Below are 16,686 nucleotides of genomic sequence, written 5' to 3' on the forward strand. Positions count from 1 at the left end.
TTTTGTGTTAGTGTAGTGTAGTGTTTTTAGGGTACAGTCACACGGGCAGGGGGGGTTACAGCGATTTTCCCGCTGCGAGTTTGAGCTGCCGCGCAAAATTTGCTGCATCGCAAACTTGCAGCCTGATACTCACTGTAAGCCCCCTGTCCATGTGAATGTACCCTGTACATTCACAGGGGGGGGGACCTCCAGCTGTTGCAAAACTACAACTCCCAGCATGCACAGTCTATCAGTGCATGCTGGTAGTTATTGTTTTGCAACAGCTGGAGGCACACGGGTTGGGAAACACTGAGTTAGTAAATAGACAATGTTTCCCAACCAGTGTGCCTCCAGTTGTTGCAAAACCACAACTCCCAAACATTCTCAGGCATGCTGGGAGTAGTAGTTCGGCAACATCTTTAGAGCCAGATGTTGCCGCACTACAACTCCCAGCATGCTTGGAGTTGTAGTTTGCAACATCTGGAGGACTACAGTTTGCAGTCCACTAATACAGTGGTTCCCAATCTGTGCCCTTCCAGATGTTGCAAAACTACAACTCCCAGTATGCCAAAACTGTCCAGGCATGCTGGGAGTTGTAGTTCTGCAACATCTGAAGGGCCAGATGTTACAGAACTACAACTCCCAGCATGCCTGGACAGTAAGGGCATGCTGAGAATGTGTAGTTTTGCAACATCTGGAAGGGCATAGTGGTCTCCAAACTGTGGACCTCCAGATGTTGCAAAACTGTAACTCCCAGCATGCCCAGACGCCAAGGGCTGTCTGGGCATGCTGGGAGTTGTAGTATATAGGGTCCCAATACAGCAATGCATGTCGCTTTACGGCGACGTGCATTGCTGTAAAGGGGCCGACCGCGGCTGAAGATCTACTCACCTGTCGCCGCCGCCACCATCTTCCTCGCCGGGATCCGGGTCTTCAGGGACGAGGTAAGTACCGGGGCCGGTCCCCAGCACTCCCCCGTCCCCCGCCGCATCCTCCGGTCTTCCTCCCGTCCTCTCCGGACTTCAAGGGGCCGGGCAGGATGGGAGGAAGTAACCGCCCCCCCCCCCCCCCTGCGATTGGTCGGTTAACTAACCGAAGAATCGCAGGGGATCGGAGGAGGTGGCAGGCTTGCCACCTCGCTCCTATTCTTTAGCATGGTCCTGGCTGTCTGTGACAGCCGGGATCATGCGAAATTACCGGGCGGTCGGGTCCCAGAGACCCGATCAGCCCGGTATCGCCGCAGATCGCAAGGGCGATTTCCCTTGCGATTTGCGGCGATCGCCGACATGGGGGGCCTACATGGCCCCCCTCGGCGTTTGCCCTGGATCCCTGCTGAAGGATTTCAGCAGGGATCCGCTTCCGATCTCCGCCGGGTGAGCGGCGGAGACCAGGAAAAGACCATGACGTATGCATACGTCATGGGTCCTTAAGACCAAGGGTGTGATGGCGTATGCATACGTCATGGGTCCTGAAGAGGTTAAAGCGCAACTGTTATGGAAATTATACCCCCAGACTAATAACATGATAGTAAAGATGATGATGCGTGTAATGCAATTGTACTTTTGGCTGCTGTTTATCACTCTTTATCAGCCAGAAAATAGTTTTATCGTGGAGTCAGCAACAGTCAGGTAGGCGTGACTGGGGATCATAATGCCCCACCTCCGCCATGCCTATCCCCTGTAAGTGAGCGCTGGACCACTGTGTGATTGACACACAGGTCCCCACCCCCCAATGTCCATGATGTGCGGGCCGGCGTGACTCCACTGAGCCTATACATATAATGTGCACCTTTATGTTATATGATATACAGTGTCCATACTCCTCTTCTTTCTTCTCATGGTGCCGGAGACGCGCTGCTTCTGCTTTCACTATAGGCAGTGAGCTCGCTCCCGTTGTCTGCCACCAGCTTATTGCGCCTGTCTAACTGCCTATAGTGAAAGCAGCGCGTCTCCGGCACCATGAGAAGAAAAAAGAGGAGTACGGGCACTGTATTTCATATAACATAAAGGTGCACATTATATGTATAGGCGCAGTGGAGTCACGCCGGCCCGCACATCATGGACATTGGGGGGTGGGGACCTGTGTGTCAATCACACAGTGGTCCAGCGCTCACTTACAGGGGATAGGCATGGCGGAGGTGGGGCATTATGATCCCCAGACACGCCTATCCGTCTGTTGCTGACCGCACAATAAAACTATTTTCTGGCTGATAAAGAGTGATAAACAGCAGCCAAAAGTACAGTTGCATTACACGTATCATCATCTATACTATCATGTTATTAGTCTGGGGGGTATAATTTCACTCTATTTTAGTCTATGGTGAAAATGAGTCAGATCTGGTAGCGTGCCAGGCAGTGAAGCTCAGTGCCATGTACTTTAACCCAGTTATAACTCGCGATGACAACAGGTCTCAGGACTGCGACCCGATACAATCTAAACTTTGACATGTTTGGCTGACAAAAAAAAAAAAGTACTCCACATGGCATGGAATGTGCAGTGGGGCAAAAAAGTATTTAGTCAGCCATCAATTGTGCAAGTACTCCCACTTAAAAAGATGAGAGGCCTGTAATTTTCAGCATAGGTATACCTCAACTATGAGAGAGAGACATAATGAGAAAAAAGAATCCATAAAATCACATGGTCTGATTTTTAAAGAATTTATTTGCAAATTTGCTAATTATGTTGGAAAATAACTATTTGTTCAATAACAACAATTCATCTCAATACTTTGTTATATACCCTTTTTTGGCAATGACAGAGGTCAAACATTTTCTGTAAGTCTTCACAAGGTTTTCACACACTGTTGCTGGTATTTTGGCCCATTCCTCCATGCAGATCTCCTCTAAAGCAGTGATGTTTTGGGGCTGTTGCTGGGCAACTATGGGGTCAAGATTTGTAGACTGGCTAGGCCACTCCAGGACCTTGAAATGCTTCTTATGAAGCCTGGGCGGTGTGTTTGGGATCTTTGTCATGCTGAAAGACCCAGCCACATTCCACTTCAATGCCCTTGCTGATGGAAGGAGGTTTTCACTCAAAATCTCACAATACATGGCTCCATTCATTCTTTCCTTTACACGGATCAGTCGTCCTGGTCCCTTAGCAGAAAAACAGCCCCAAAGCATGATGTTTCCACCGCCATGCTTCACAGTAGGTATTGTGTTCTTTGGATGCATTCTTTCTCCTCCAAACACGATGAGTTGAGTTTTTACCAAATAGTTCTACTTTGCTTCCATATGACTATGTGACATTCTCCCAATACTCTTCTGGATCATCGAAATGCTCTCTAGCAAACTTCAGACGGGCCCAGACATGTACTGGCTTAAGCAGGGGGAAACGTATGGCACTGCATGATTTGAGTCCCTGGTGGCGTAGTGTGTTACTGATGGTAGCCTTTGTTACTTTGGTACCAGCTCTCTGAAGGTCATTCACTAGGTCCCACCATGTGGTTATGGGATTTTTGCTCATCGTTCATTCATCATTTTAACACCATGGGGTGATATCTTGCAAGGAGCTCCAGGTCGAGGGAGATTATCAGTGGTCTTGTATGTCTTCTATTTTCTAATAATCGCTCCCAGCCTGGTGCGGATCTACAATTTTGTTTCTGGTGTCCTTCGACAGCTCTTTGGTCTTGGCCACAGTGGAGTTTGGAATGCGACTGTTTGAGGTTGTGGGCAGGTGTCTTTTATACTGATAACAAGTTCAAACATTTGACATTAATACAGGTAATGAGTGTAGGACAGAGAAGAAGAAGTTACAGGTCTGTGAAAGCTTGTTTGTCAGTGACCGGATACTTATTTTCCAACATAATTTGCAAATAAATTCTTAAAAAATCAGACAATATGATTTTATTGATTTTTTTCTCATAGTTGAGGTATACCTATGATGAAAATTACAGGCCTTTCTCATTTTTTAAGTGGGAGAACCTGCAGAATTGGTGACTTCCTAAATACCTTTTTTGCCCCACTGTACTCAGGGCCGTTTGAAGGAATTTGGGGGCCCCAAGCAAAATACCAAATGTAAATCATAGTTGGTTATAATAGGGTGCATAATGGAAAAAATAAAAAAAATTAAATAAAAAAAAAATATATATATATATATATATATATATATATATATATACAGTGGGGATCAAAAGTTTGGGCACCCCAGGTAAAAATTTGTAATAATGTGCATAAAGAAGCCAAGGAAAGATTGAAAAATCTCCAAAAGGCATCAAATTACAGATTAGACATTCTCATAATATGTCAACAAAGTTAGATTTAATTTCATTTACACTTACAAAATAACAAAAAAAAAAAAAGGCGTCTGGAAAAGTTTGGGCACCCTGCAGAGTTAATATGCAAGTATCACAGATTGTAAATGCTTTTTGTAACCATCCAAGAGTCTTTCAATTCTTGTTTGAGGTATCTTGCCCATTCTTCCTTACAAAAGTCTTCCAGTTTATTTAGATTTCTGGGCTGTCTGTCACGCACTGCTCTTTTAAGGTCTATCCATAGATTTTCAATTATGTTGAGGTCAGGAGATTGTGAAGGCCATGGCAAAACCTTCAGTTTACGCCTCTTGATGTAATCCCCTGTGGATTTTGAGGTGTGTTTAGGATCACTATCTGCATACATAACCACAGAGCCATCCTCTCTTTAACATCAGATTTTTCACAGATGGCATCAAGTTAGCATCCAAAATTTGCTGAAATTTTATTGAATCCATTTTTCCTTCTACTCGTGAGATGTTCCCTGTGCCACTGGCTGCAATGCAACCCCAAAGCATGATTGATCCACCCCCATGCTTAACAGTTGGACAGAGGTTATTTTCATTAAATTCTGTCCCCCTTCTTCTCCAAACGTACCTTTGCTCATTCCTGCCAAAAAGTTCAATTTTAACCTCATCGGTCCACAGAACTTGTTTCCAAAATGCATCAGGCTTGTCTATATGTTCATTTGCAAAGTTCAAATGCTGATTTTTGTGGTGAGGACATAGAAGAGGTTTTAATTCTGATGACTCTTCCATGAAGACCATATTTGTACAAGTATCTCTTTATAGTGGAATAGTGTACCAGTGTCTGCCAGATCTTTCTGGAGGGATTGTGCAGTCAAACGTGGGTTTTGAATTGTTTTTCTCACAATCCTGCGAGCTGTTCTGTCTGATATTTTTCTTGGTCTTCCAGATCTTGCTTTAACTTCCACTGTTCCTGATGACTGCCATTTCTTAATTACATTCCGAACAGAGGATATTGACATCTGAAAACTTTTTGCTATCTTCTTATAGCCTTCTTCAGCTTTGTGAGCGTCAACTATTCTCCATTTCAGATTTCTAGACAACTGCTTAGAAGAACCCATCGTGCTGATTGTTGGGGCAAGATCAGATGAGTCTGGGCATTTAAAGGGGTACTCCACTCCGGCGCTTAGACATCTTATCCCCTATCCAAAGGATAGGGGATAAGATGCCTGATCGCGGGGGGTCCTGCCGCTGGGGACCCCGTGATTTTGCATGCCGCACCCCGTTTAAAATCACCCCCCGGAGCGTGTTTGCTCTGGGTCTGATTACTGTCGATCATGGGGCCAGAGCGTTGTGATGTCAAGGATTCACTGCACAGACTTCACTATCGAGCCGGCAGCCCAGCCGTGCCAGCCTGCAAGACGGAGCCTAGATCCAACAAGGCTGCCATCCCGGGACCTCCAACGCTAGCGGTGCGGTGAGTGGTGCAGAGCACCAAACATCTTCTTCTCTTCTGTGGACTACTGTCAAACTATGCACAAACAGATACTTTGAAACTTTGATCCTTTGAAACATTGATATATTTTTACAGTGAATTAGTGGTCAAAACAACTAACTACTACCTGAACTATTCCTAATTGTGGTGGCTGATATACGGACTATTTCTATTTTATAAAAAAAAAAATTTAATCTAATTTTAGTGTAATATATTTTACGCATTAATATATATATATATATATATATATATATATGTGTGTGTGTGTGTGTGTGTGTGTGTACATGATTATGTACATATGTGTGCATGTATATACTTTCCAAACCTAGTCCATAGCAAGGGCCCTGCTTGGACTACCTCTAATATTGTACTGTATTTTATCTATTAATAAATACCATTTGCTGTTACAACTAGTCTGATATATACGTTATAAACATACATACATATATATATATATATATATATATATATCTTGAGGTCTGTAGCCTATATTTTGCTATTTAATTATTTTTTGGCACGTGGGGTAACGTGCAACACAGGAACCTTGATATATATATATATATATATATATATATATATATATATATATAAATTAACATATAGTGAGAGCCCCCCAACTTCCAGATTTTTTTCTAATTGCACAGTGTTTACACTTCTACAGCACCAGCACTTTATACAGTAGAGTAAGTGTCAGGATCCGGGCTGGTAAGTGGGGAGGACACGGGTGGTGGATCCTCTGTGTCAGTGAGGTGATGACGTGGGCCGTACCAGGGGAACGGAATCTAAGGGGTTACTGGTTTTTACCAGAGCCCGCCGCAAAGCGGGATGGACTTGCAGCGGCAGGTAACCCCCAGGTCGTTCCACCCGATAGCGACTCAACCTCACTAACAACTGAGACAGGCGCGGTACAGAAGGACAAGGTAAGAGCAAGGTTAGACGTAGCAGATGGTCTGGGCAGGCAGCAACGGTTCGTAGTCAGGGGCAACGGCAAGGGTCTGGATACACAGGCAATGGAACACACAGAAATGCTTTCTCAGGGCACAAGGCAACAAGATCTGGCAAGGACAGGAAGGGGAAGTGGGTTTATATAGTGTAGGGAGTGCTTGGAACTAACTGGGCCAGGCACCAATTAATGGTGCACTGGCCCTTTAAATCTGAGAGACCCAGCATGCGCGCGCCATAGAGAGTGGGGCCGTGCATGGCGGGACTGAACAGGAGGACGGGGCAGGTGAGAGACACGGGGCGCAATCCGAGAGCGGGCACGTCCCGTACCTCGGATCGCGTCCCCACCGGAGACATGGAAGCAGCTCTGGAAGTACATGGAATCGGCGGGACCCGGAGCGCTCAGCGTGACAGTACCCCCCCCCCTTGGGTCTCCCCCTCTTTTTGGAGCCCAGGAACCTGGATGAGCCCAGGAAATGGATGAGCTCATTGTCGAGGATATTGTCCTCGTGCTCCCAAGATCTCTCTTCGGGACCACAATTCTCCCAGTCAACAAGAATTTTTTTTTTACCTCTGAAGACCTTGGAAGCAAGGATTTCTTTTACCGAGAAGACGTCAGAGGACCCAGCGACAGGAGCAGGAACAGTGACCTTGCGGGAAAAGCGGTTAAGAATGAGAGGTTTGAGAAGGGATACATGAAATGAGTTAGGAATACGAAGAGAAGAAGGAAGATGGAGCTTGTAGGAGACAGGGTTGATTTGACTTTTGACTCTAAATGGCCCGAGGTAACGAGGACCCAGCTTGTAGCTAGGGACACGAAACCGAATATATTTGGCAGAGAGCCACACTTTGTCACCAGGGGCAAAGACAGGTGGAGTTCTTCTTTTCTTATCCGCATGTTTCTTCATGTGAGAAGAGGCCAGTATGAGCGACTTTTGAGTCTCTTTCCAGATAGTGGAGAAGTCCAGGGTCAATTCATCTACGGCAGGAACTCCATATGAAGTGGGGATGGGGAGGGGGGAAGCGGGTGACGGCCGTACACCACAAAGAACGGAGACTTGGCGGATGACTCAGAGTTTCTTAAATTGTACGAGAATTCAGCCCAGGGTAACAGGTCGACCCAATCATCTTGGCGGGAGGAAACAAAATGTTGCAGGTAGTCACCAAGGATTTGGTTTACTCTCTCCACTTGTCCATTGGACTGCGGGTGGTAGGAGGACGAGAAATTTAATTTGATCTTTAATTGACTGCAGAGAGCTCTCCATAATTTAGACACAAATTGAACGCCTCTATCCGAGACGATATGCGTGGGAAGCCCGTGAAGACGAAAGATCTGCAGAAAAAATTGCTTCGCCAACTGTGGCACAGAAGGAAGGCCTGGAAGCGGAGTAAAGTGAGCCATTTTGGAAAAACGATCAACGACCACCCAGATGACAGTGTTGCCATGGAATACAGGAAGATCAGTGCTGAAGTCCATGGCTATGTGGGACCAAAGCTGTTCAGGCACGGGCAGCAGATGGAGAAGACCTGAAGGTTTCTGACAAGGGGTCTTGTCATGTGCACATACTGTACAGGCTCGTACGAAATCGGTCACAACCTTTTCCAAGGAGGGCCACCAATAGTGTCTGGCAATCAACTGTAAAGTCTTTTTTATTCCAACATGACCAGCCAGAAGGGAGGAATGGCCCCATTTGAGGATCTGGAGGTGAAGACGGGGAGGAACATAAGTCTTTCCTGGAGGGACAGGTACCAGAGAAGCAGGAGCAGAAGAGATCAGACACTCAGGGGGAATGATGTGCTGAGGAAGGGTCTCGGCTTCAGAGGCATCGGTAGTACGAGATAGAGCATCAGCTCTGACATTCTTGTCTGCGGGACGAAAATTGATCTGAAAGTTGAAACTGGCAAAAAACAATGACCACCTAGCCTGGCGAGGATTTAGCCACTGGGCGGATTGGAGATAAGACATATTTTTGTGATCTGTATAGATGGTGATGGGGTGAAGGGATCCTTCCAGAAGGTGTCTCCACTCTTCAAGGGCCAACTTAATCGCCAATAGTTCACGGTCTCCGATGGAATAATTTTTTTCTGGAGGTGAAAAGGTTTTGGAGAAGAATCCGCAAGTGACATTTTTTCCTTTAGCGTATTTTTGTAGGAGAACAGCTCCGGCTCCAACAGAGGAGGCGTCAACCTCGAGGAAGAAGGGCTTCTGAGGATCAGGTCTGGACAAGACTGGAGCAGAGGAGAAGGCGGCTTTGAAGTCGTTAAAGGCTTCCTCCGCCTGTGGCGGCCAGGATTTCGGATTAGCATTTTTCTTAGTCAGTGCTACAATAGGAGCAACGATGGTGGAGAAGTTGGGAATGAATTGACGATAGTAATTTGCAAATCCGAGAAATCTTTGGATTGCTCGCAGGCCAGTGGGCGAGGCCAATCCATTACCACAGAAAGTTTAACAGGGTCCATTTAAAGACCTTGTCCGGACACAATGTAACCCAAGAAGGTAAGACTGCTGCGTTCGAATAGACACTTCTATATTTTAGCCTAAAGTTGATTTTGGCGTAGTCGCTGGAGCACTTGACGAACATGAAGGCGATGTTCCTCTAGGTTGGAGGAAAAAATTAGGATGTCGTCAAGGTAGACTACCACACAGGAAAACAGCATGTCATAAAAAAAACTCATTAACAAAGTCCTGAAAGACTGCTGGGGTGTTGCATAGGCAAAAAGGCATGACTAGGTATTCAAAGTGACCATCTCTGGTATTGAAGGCGGTTTTCCATTCATCGCCTGCTCGAATACGGATGAGGTTATATCCTTAGATCAAGTTTGGTGAAAATCTTGGCACCTCGCAGTCGGTCGAAGAGTTCGGAGATGAGAGGCAGAGGATAGCAATTTTTTACGGTAATTTTATTGAGACTGCGGTAATCAATACAAGGGCGGAGAGATCCATCTTTTTTAGCGACAAAGAAAAATCCAGCTCCAGCCGGGGAAGAAGATTTCCGGATAAAACCTCTTTTGAGGTTTTCTTGTATGTACTCAGACATAGCTTGGGTTTCCGGGCAGAAAGTGGGTAAATCCTACCACGGGGCGGTGTGGTACCAGGGAGGGTCTATGTGGATGCAAGACCTCTGCCTGCTTCTTACAAAAGACATCTGAAAAGTCCTGATAGGCCTTAGGAAGACCTGGCAATGGAGTAGCCATGGAGACCTGGCAGGAAGAAACTGGGTGGAGACATCGCTTGTGGCAAGAAGATCCCCAGCTCTTAATGTCCCCGGTGACCCAGTCGAGGCTAGGCGAATGACGTTGGAGCCAGGGTTGGAGCGAGGGCAAGCCCAGAAGAATTTCAGAAGTGCAGTTGGGTAGCACAAAAAATTCAATATGTTCATGATGGTGAACTCCAACACTCATGAGTAGCAGTTGAGTGCGGTAACGCACGGTGCAGACCAGTCTCTCTCCATTGACGGAAGAAATTAAGAGAGGTTTGGCAAGACGGGTAACTGGAATGTTGCATCTGTTGACTAGGGAAGCTTCAATGAAACTTCCTGCTGAACCCGAGTCCAAGAAGGCTACAACGGAGAAGGAAGTAGCACCAACGGATATAGCAATCCGCACAGGTAAAGTCAATCGTGGAGAGGTAGAATTCACTCCTAGCAACGACTCTCCTACGTTGACTAGGTGAGTGGGAGCGTTTCTCAGACGGAGAGGACGAATAGGACAGTCTTTTAGGAAATGTTCGGTGCTTGCACAGTATAGGCACGGGTTTTCATTCCTATAGCGAGTCCTCTCTTGTTGGGTCAGGCGAGACCAATCCACTTGCATAGTATCCTCGGCAGGAGGCACAGGAACAGATTGCAAAGGACGTTGGAAGAGAGGAGCCTGGGAGGGAAACCGCCTGGTGTGAACAAGATCCTTTTCCTGACAAAGTTTCTGGCGTCTTTCCGTGAAACGCATGTCGATGCGGGTGGCCAAATGGATGAGTTCAGACAGGTTAGCAGAAATTTCTCGTGCGGCCAGGACATCTTTGATGTGACTGGATAAGCCTTTCTTGAAGGTCGTGCAGAGGGCCTCATTATTCCAGGATAGCTCAGAGGCGAGGGTGCGGAACTGGATGACGTATTCGCCCACTGAAGAACTCCCTTGGACAAGATTCAGCAAAGCAGTCTCGGCTGAGGAAGCCCGGGCTGGCTCCTCAAAGACACTACGTACTTCTGAGAAGAAGGACTGGATTGTAGCAGTGGCAGGATCGTTGCGGTCCCAAAGCGGTGTGGCCCATGACAAGGCCTTTCCAGACAGGAGGCTGACCACGAACACCACCTTTAACCGTTCTGTAGGAAATTGGCCCGACATCATCTCCAGGTGTAGGGAACACTGGACAGGAACCCACGGCACAGTTTAGAGTCCCCATCAAACTTGTCTGTAAGAGACAGGCGGAAACTGGGAGCAGCCACTCGCTGCGGAGGAGATGCAGGAGCTGGCAGAGGAGATGGTTGCTGTTGTTGTGGCAGAAGCTGTTGCAGCATAGCGGTCAACTGAGTCAGCTGTTGTCCTTGTTGCACGATCTGCTGTGATTGCTGGGCGACCACGGAGGTTAGGTCAGCGACACTGGGCAGCGGGACCTCAGCGGGATCCATGGCCGGAACTACTGTCAGGATCCGGGCTGGTAAGCGGGGAGGACACGGGTGGTGGATCCTCTGTGTCAGTGAGGTGATGACGCGGGCCGTACCAGGGGAACGGAATCTAAGGGGTTATTTGTTTTCACCAGAGCCTGCCGCAAAGCGGGATGGACTTGCAGTGGCAGGTAACCCCCAGGTCGTTCCACCCGATAGCGACTCAACCTCACTGACAGCTGAGACAGGTGAAGTACAGAAGGACAAGGCAAGAGCAAGGTCAGACGTATCAGAAGGTCTGAGCAGGCAGCAACGGTTCGTAGTCAGGGGCAACGGCAAGGGTCTGGATACACAGGCAATGGAACACACAGAAACGCTTTCTCAGGGCACAAGGCAACAAGATCCGGCAAGGACAGGAAGGGGAAGTGGGTTTATATAGTGTAGGGAGTGCTTGGGACTAAATGGGCCAGGCACCAATTAATGTCTTACTCTGAATGGGACTAAATGGGCCAGGCACCAACCCAGTCTTACTCTGATTAGCTGAGTCCTTGGAAACGTCCGTGCACCATGTCTGTCTTTGCACCTTAAAGAAATAAAGAATATCGGCACAGTACCCCGGTGAGTGACGTCCCTGCTTTCTACATATGTTTGATACGAAGATGTCTTTTCATTAGGGACTTGGAACCCGAAGGGCTACAGTGCCTGCCAGCACTGTTAAGGGAACTGTGGAGCCCGAGCTCAGGGCGTCTTTTACTTTCGCTGCACTAGCTGAGAGTGCGATCTTAGGAATCTAGGGGTAGTTGTGCCGGCTGCTCGCTTCTGTGTGCCGCTTGTGACCAATTAATGGTGCACTGGCCCTTTAAATCTGAGAGACCCGGCGTGCGCGCGTCCTAGAGAGCGGGGCCGCGCGCGCCGGGACTGAACATGAGGACGGGGCAGGTGAGAGACATGAGGCGCGATCCGAGAGCGGGCACGTCCCGTACCTCGGATCGCATCCCCACCGGAGACATGGAAGCAGTGCTCGCGGTCAGCGGTGCCGACCGGATCGCTGCATACACGGGCACGCCGCGAGCGCTCCGGGGAAGCGGCGGGACCCGGAGCGCTCGGCGTGACAGTAAGGTCTTTATGCTATATATTTATATTCTATTCATTTACTTATCTGGTTTCCTAGACTTTTTCACCCCAGTACGCCCCTTCTTTTAATCTGTATATTTTCGTTTTTTAATAAAACATCTATTTATATGTATTGATTTATTTTGTACGCATACCCTATGAATTATTTAATCAAATAATTTTAACCATATACCATATTTGGGTTTTTACTCCTTGGGGTTTCGCATACTCGTGTGTTCCACACACCTATTGGTTATATATTTAAATGTTGGTTCTTGTGAACCCCTAACTTATTATTTTGAAATTTTTGATTTTACTAGAGCCTACATATAGGAAGGACAGTTTCTCTGTCAGTTCTCCACACATCTCTCAATCCTACTTCCTCACAGAATTAAGCTGACAGGGTCACATTATTACCCCCCTTCACTCCCTTCCAGTCCCTAATTCCATCCATCACACAGTTAAATCTCTGTAATTCTTATCTTTTACAAATTCAGTCAAATTATGAAGCACCTCAAGAGTAAATGGTGGTAGAATATACACAAACGCTAAAATTACCTCCCAAAGAAACACATTTATTTTCATAACTAACGCATTTCACCCGACTGGTAATCGGGATCCTCAGGAGTAACACTGGGACAAAACAAGTAATTAACTTCAGAACCCGTGAACAACAGAATTACTGTTGGACCACATAATGGGACAATACCCTTCAGGTACAACAGATAATGACGATATCCAGCCGTAAAATAGAGAGAGATTGCTCCCTATAGTAGCACTTCCAGCACCCTGTGAACTTGACGTAAGATGGAGGCCAACTCACCCCTGTTTACTGGTTACAGTATGAGGAAAAAGAGGGCATCGCTTACCACATATGAACCCCCACTGCGTTTGCATAGATGCATTCGTGAAGTCTCTGATGATGCAGATTTCCGGAAGATGCAATGATGACTTCCTGATAGCATATTCCTTAGACAGCGCCTGCATTTTCATATTATGGCACATGTTCCTATAATTCTGATTTTCTCAGGACCATCTGTCTTAGGTCAGGGAATAAGCAGTTCCCGTCTTTGTTGATTACAGGCATACCTAAAGGGTTTGCGTAGTATTTGGTCCGGATACCCTCTCTGGGCAAATCTGTGATGAAGATCATGCGCCTGTATATGAAACTGCCTCTCAGTCAAACAATTACGCCTAACCTGGAGGTAATGCCCCTTCGGGATACCTCTACGTAGGGCCGGAGGATGAAAACTGGACCACATCAATAGATTATTAGTCACTGTAGGTTTGCGAAATAAAGAGGACATAAGTCTATTCTCCTGTTTATAGATCTTTAAATGGAGAAAATTAATGGAGTCAGTGTGTATTTCTGATGTAAAAGCAAGACCTATATCATTAACGTTAAACTAATTCATAGATGTTTTGAACTCAGAGGCAGAACCTGACCATAAAATATAAATGTCATCAATATATCTGGACCAGAATAAGATATTATCTGTCCACTCCTTTGACTTAACCGGAAAAATTATGGTATCTTCCCACCAGTCCAGGAAGAGATTTGCATATGTGGGGGCACAGGGTCTACCCATTGCGGTCCACCTGAGCTGGTGGAAGTACTGGGAGTCAAAGAGAAAAAGATTATGTGTAAGGATGAACTCAAGTAGCTGTAAAATAAACTGATTATGTTTCTGAAATTGGCTGCCCCTAGAGTTGAGATAGTACTCAACTGCATGCAGTCCCCATCGATATAGAATCGCACTGTACAAGGACTCCACATCAATGCTGGCTAATAACACAGTATCATCCACCTTCAAGGACTCAATCTGTAGTAAAAGGTCCATAATGTCCATAGCACAGTATTGTAATTGCATAACGAACTCCCCAAGGACCACATCCACACTTGACACTATAGGTCATCCCTTCAGTGGATTGGTACATTTTTGGACCTTAGGGAGTCCATAAAAAGTGGAGATCTGTGGAGCTCTAGGTAACAGGTATTCAAATTCTGCTTTTGAGATCATTTTGGATGAAAGGGTCATACTCAATATTTCCAAGATACGATAACAATCCCTATCATCAAGCAGCCTTTTATGCATAGTTACATATTGATCATGGTCAAGTATAACAATAGTGCCCCCCTTATCGGATGGCTTAATAATAATATTTGTGTCTCTTTCCAAGTTGACAAGGGCTTGCACCTCTTCTCTGCTCTTGTTAGGATAATATGAGAGGGAAGAACTCAAGGCCTTAAGCTCTGAAGTCACTAATTTAAGAAAGATATCGTCTGCTGGAGGCAGACCACGATTTTCAGTCTGTGTCAAAAATCTGACATGCTAAGAAAAGGACCAGATCATAGTCACTAGCAGACTACGATCGGGTCCGCAGCCCCATAATAGTTAATGGCTCCGTATCTGTCAGAACCTGTCCCTGCACAGATACGATTTCAGGCGATTTGAGCTTCTGAAATTGTATCCGTGCAGTGGACACTCAAATCGTGATGTGAATCCAGCCTAAGAGTTTTAGTGCTACAATGATGTCTGTACTAGCTATCTAGGATACTCAACTTGGCATGGGGATATCTCTGTGGAATTACAGTAACCCTGTTATTTATTTATATTTGTTTTTGCATTCGCTTCCAGGCAAAGGAAGAGAGGTGGTATCTGGTAACTAAAAAAGCAAGCAATTGTTTGAGCTAGTGATTGTGTGTCTGTATACAAGAGTGTGAAGTATACAAGTGAGTTACTTAAAGGGGAACTCTGCCCCTAGACATCTTACCCCCTATCCTAAGGATAGGGGATAAGATGTCAGATCGCCGGGGTCCTGCTGCTGGGGACCCCCGGGATCTCGGCTGGGGCACCCCGCTATCATTACTGCACAGAACAGACTCACTTTGTGCGTAATGACCAGCGATACAGGGGCCGGAGCATTGCGATGTCACAGCTCCTCCTCTCGTGATGTCACGACCCGCCCCCTTAATGCAAGTCTATGGGAGGGGGTGTGATGGCCGCCACGCCCGAGGGGGCGGAGACGTTACGTCACGAGGGGGCGGAGACGTGACGTAACTATGCTCCGGACCCTGTATTGGCCGCCATTACGCACGGAGTGAGTCTGCTCTGTGCAGTAATGAGAGCGGGGTGCCGCAGCCGAGATCCCAGCTGTCCCCAGCAGCGGGACCCCGGCGATCTGACATCTTATCCCCTATCCTTAGGATAGGGGATAAGATGTCTAGGGGCGGAATACCCCTTTAAAATTAAGGGACTTTAAATTAAGGGAGTTTAATTGAAAAATTTGATTGTTTTTTTGTACTGTTAATTTTTGCAATCCTCAAATCTAGTATGGCCTTCATGTTGGAAAAGGCAGTCCAGTGTGCATCTTGCACAATGTATGCAATCCTTGAACAGCAGTTTGAGGGTGCATTTTGTTGTGCGAGATGTTTGCGAGTTGTTCATTTAGAAGCCCAGATCCTGGATCTAGAGAAGCAACTGGCAACACTGAGACGCATTGACAACTTGGAGAGGAGTCTACTGCTCACTGAGCAAGTACTCACTGGGGTAGAGGTGGGGGAGGATAGTGGGATGGAGGTGCAGGATAGTCAGGCAGCTAGCTGGGTTACAGTTAGAAAATCGGGTAGAGGGAAAAGTGTCAGGGAGGCTAATCCTGAAGTGGCACACCCCAACAAGTTTGCCCGGTTGGCAGATGAGGGGGATGCCATTTCAGAGCTAGCAGTACTCCAGCAGGACTCTGCCTCTGACCGCCAGGGGAGTGTCTGCTCCAGTAAGGAGGGAGAAGTGCAGGGCAGGCCAGACATGTACTGGTAGTGGGGGACTCAATTATTAGGGGGACAGACAGGGCGACTTGTCACAAAGCCCGGGATCGCCGAACAGTGTGTTGTCTTCATGACGCTCGAGTTCGGCACATCGCGGATCAGGTTGACAAGTTGCTGGGTGGGGCTGGAGAGGACCCAGCAGGTACATATTGGCACCAATGACAAAGTAAGAAGTAGGTAGAGTGTCCTTAAAATGATTTCAGGGACTTAGGCCGCAAGCTTAAGGCAAGGACCTGCAAGGTAATATTTTCTGAAATATTACTTGTACCACGATCCACACCAGAGAGGCAGCGGGAGATTAGGGAAGAAAATAAGTGGCTCAGAAGCTGGTGTAGGAAGGAGAGGTTCGGGTTCATGGAGAACTGGGCTGACTTCACTGTAGGATACCGGATCTACCGTAGGGACGGGCTGCACCTCAATCGGGAGGGTGCAGCTGTGCTTGGGGATAAGATGGCTAGAAGGGTGGAGGAAAGTTTAAACTAGGGACTGGGGAGGAGTGAACCTACAATGTAGAG

Source organism: Hyla sarda, chromosome 1 (assembly GCF_029499605.1).
Source record: "Hyla sarda isolate aHylSar1 chromosome 1, aHylSar1.hap1, whole genome shotgun sequence".
In the NCBI taxonomy this organism is placed as follows: Eukaryota; Metazoa; Chordata; class Amphibia; order Anura; family Hylidae; genus Hyla; species Hyla sarda.